The 3558-nt window shown below is 43.3% G+C and overlaps 1 pseudogene; it reads left to right on the top strand.

Moving 5' to 3' along the window:
• Positions 1-276: 276 nt before the first annotated feature.
• On the top strand, positions 277-1943 carry LOC148562981 (uncharacterized; annotated as a pseudogene).
• Positions 1944-3558: the final 1615 nt, after the last annotated feature.

The raw sequence follows: 3558 nt of genomic DNA, 5'->3' as shown, positions 1-3558 counted from the left end.
GCTCAGATCGCCGAACTCCAGGCGGAGGTGCGGAGGATAGCTGAACTATCCACACAGAACAATGGAAAGCAGGAAGGAGAAAGCTCTAAAAGCTTGGCGCAGGGCCACACAGATCTCCTAAATATCACTCTACCAAAGGAGAAGCTCACCCTCGAGAACCCCTTTTCTGACGAGATCATTAAGTTCCAGATGCCAAAAAATTTTGTATTGCCTACAGCGCTGGAACCGTACAAGGGGTTCAGTGACCCCCAAGCTCATATCAAAAAGTTTCAATCCATGATGTTCTTTAACGGCGCTAACAATGAGCCCGTCCTTTGCCGGGCTTTTCCTACTTATCTTGATGGTGCTGCATTACTGTGGTTTTCTAAATTGTCTGCAGGTTCGATTTCCTCCTTTGAGGAACTGGCGAGATCCTTTATTGACTATTTTGCTACATCAAGAATTTATGTCCATGGATCAGACTACCTAGGCACAATCAAACAAGGCCAACATGAGAGTTTAAAGAACTACATGACCAGGTTTTTCGAGGCTACTATGGAGATCCAAGACTTGGATCCGGCTGTCCACCTTCATGCCCTCAAGGCCGGCCTCCGACAGGCAAATTCCGAGAAACCATTGTGATAACAAAACCAAAAACACTCGAGGAGTTCCGAGAGAGGGCTGCAGGTCAAATGGAGATTGAAGAGCTCCGCGAGGCCCAAAAGTCGGATAGACAACCACAAAGGAGGGATGAGGAAAAAGCTTTCCGATCACCAGGCAACAAGGATACAAAGAAGCCCTTCAAGCTCACACCAAAATACAACACGTATACCAGATTCAATACCAAGAGAGAGAACATCATAAAAGAGATTTTGAATGCCAAAATCGTGAAGCCACCAACTCGGGCAGGAAACTACCAAGACCAAAGGTTCGTGGATAGGAGCAAGCATTGCGCCTTCCATCAGAAGTTCGGCCACACCACGGACGACTGCATTGTCGCGAAAGACCTCTTAGAAAGACTGGCGCGTCAAGGACTTCTCGACAAATACGTCGAGAGCCGGAAAGCCAGAAGAGCAAGCTCGGACAGGGAAGAGAGCAAACAAACAGTAATAGACAAGAACAAAAAAGAACAGACCACCCCTGATCCACCAAGAGGCATCATCAGCCACATATCGGGAGGATACGCAGGCGGAGGTGAAACAAGCTCGGCCAGAAAACGAAGTTATAGGGCGATGCTGGCAATCAAGGGAACACTGCAGCCAAAAAAGGAGGAGGACCTAGATGTCACAATATCTTTCAATCAATCAGACTTCAGATCAACAAGCCCTAACCTCGACGACCCAGTAGTGATCTCCATACAAGTTGGAGAACTGTTGGTAAGAAAAATACTACTGGACCCAGGTAGTAGTACTGATGTTTTGTTTTATTCTACCTTTAAAAAGATGAAACTATCAGAAAAGCTAATACAGCCTTCCTCGGGAGAGCTAATTGGGTTCTCCGGAGAAAGGGTCCCCATCATGGGACATATATGGCTAAGAACTACAATGGGAGAAATCCCTATGTCGAAATCCATTGATATTCAATACCTAATAGTAGATTGTTATAGCCCTTATAATATTATAATTGGGAGACCCGCTTTGAATATATTCAAAGCGGTAGTATCCACATTACACCTGTGTGTCAAGTTTCCAGTGCAGGAAAATAAGGTAGCTACGGTGTACGCCGATCACCAAAAAGCTCGGCAGTGCTACAATGCCTACCTAAAGCAAGCCCATGCAAAGGAGATAGCTCGGCCCCAGGTCCAAGCCATACATAGCTCGGCCGAAGCCACAATGTTAGCTGATCTCGACCCGAGAGAAGACCTCGGCGAAAGACCTCAGCCAATGGACAACCTTCACCAATTAACATTAACAACAAATGAAAAGCAATACACATACATCAGAGAAGCACTCGAAGGAAAATAACGAGCAAGACCCATACACATACTGCGACAGAACGCCGACCTATTCGCATGAACACCAGACGACATGCCGGGAATAAGCCCAGAAGTCATCTGCCATAAATTAGCAATCGACAAAACAGTCCGACCAGTGGCATAGAAGAAAAGAAACCTCGGAGAAGAGAAAAAACAAGCAGCACTTGAAGAAACCAAGAAGCTCCTTAATGCAGGTTTCATCAGAGAAATCCGCTTCACCACATGGCTATCAAACGTGGTAATGGTAAGGAAAAGTTTAGGTAAATGGCGCATGTGCGTCGACTTTACAAATCTAAACAAAGCTTGCCCTAAAGATGCATATCCATTACCTTGCATTGATAAGTTAGTTGATAACGCTTCTTGTTTCAAAGCCTTGAGTTTTATGGATGCATACTCTGGTTATAACCAGATTTTGATGCACCCAGAAGACCAAAGCAAAACAAGCAAAGGTAATAAAAAGTAACCCTGGTAGCCTAAACGGTTACAAAACCATTTGCATTCAATCCTGGTCGTCAAAAAAGAGAAGCATTAATGACCCCGAAATCCAACGGATAAGGGTGCCTGGGAATGCGGGGCATGTTTCACGTCAATCATATCAACTGGCGCGAAAGACAAAGCAACAATTAAACACACAAAACGTTTCAAAATCCACACAGAACCAAGCCGAGCTTGGGGGCTGTAAGGAATATACACGACAAACAACTCAGCGGCCGAGGCTTATGACATCATTTTTTCGAAAGCTCGCCTTAGTTCTGTCCAAACCAAAGCAAGCTTGGGGGCTATGATACGTTACCACAAACCTCGGCCGCCCGAAAAGCTCGGCATGTGAGCAGATAAGATCGGCCTCACACCAGCTGCCCGAAAAGTTCGGCCCGAAAGCAGATAACAACGGCCTCACCCGTTTGAAAATTAGAAATGTGCTCAGCAAGCCTAATCACCAAAACAGAATATCATAACTAACCTACAAACTAGGACTTATCCCCAGTGAAGCGGATAAAACAACTCCTATAAAGCCGAGCTAATATCCTCGGCTAAGGTTCAGGTTTTCATTCTCAGTCTTCATACTTACTTAATTACTCTCACTCGAGATTATCACTAACTTGAGCGTCGGAGTATCTTTTGCAGGTATTTCCGCCGCGGTGTTCGATCCAGGCCGACGTATAGCTCTTCCTCTCCGACAGCCACTTGCTCTGAGTCGCTAAGCTCGGCCACCCTAGTGCCAGGACGAATAAAAAAGTATATTAAATTATTTATAAATACATATATTTTGTTTACCGTCTCTCGTTTACAGTGTAAACGAAATAACATCTATTTCGTTTATACGGTAAATGAGATATACGGAAATTGAAAAATTACATATATCTCGTTTACAGTGTAAACGAGATAAGAGAAGTATATTTATTTCGGTAAATATTTTTTAAATTATTTATTTCGATAATTATTATATTTGATTTATTTATTAAAATAAAAAATTCCAATCATTTGTGTGCATAATTAATTTGCATATCTACATAAGCGTGCTATTGATGGTCTAATTTTTGTACTTTAAATTTGTGTACTCCAAATTTTTTACACAAATAGTAAAAGAAGCACGAGTGGTCAGT

This window comes from Arachis ipaensis, chromosome B6, assembly GCF_059453495.1.
Source record: "Arachis ipaensis isolate K30076 ecotype BB chromosome B6, ASM5945349v1, whole genome shotgun sequence".
In the NCBI taxonomy this organism is placed as follows: Eukaryota; Viridiplantae; Streptophyta; class Magnoliopsida; order Fabales; family Fabaceae; genus Arachis; species Arachis ipaensis.
This window is presented reverse-complemented; position numbering and strand designations above follow the sequence as displayed.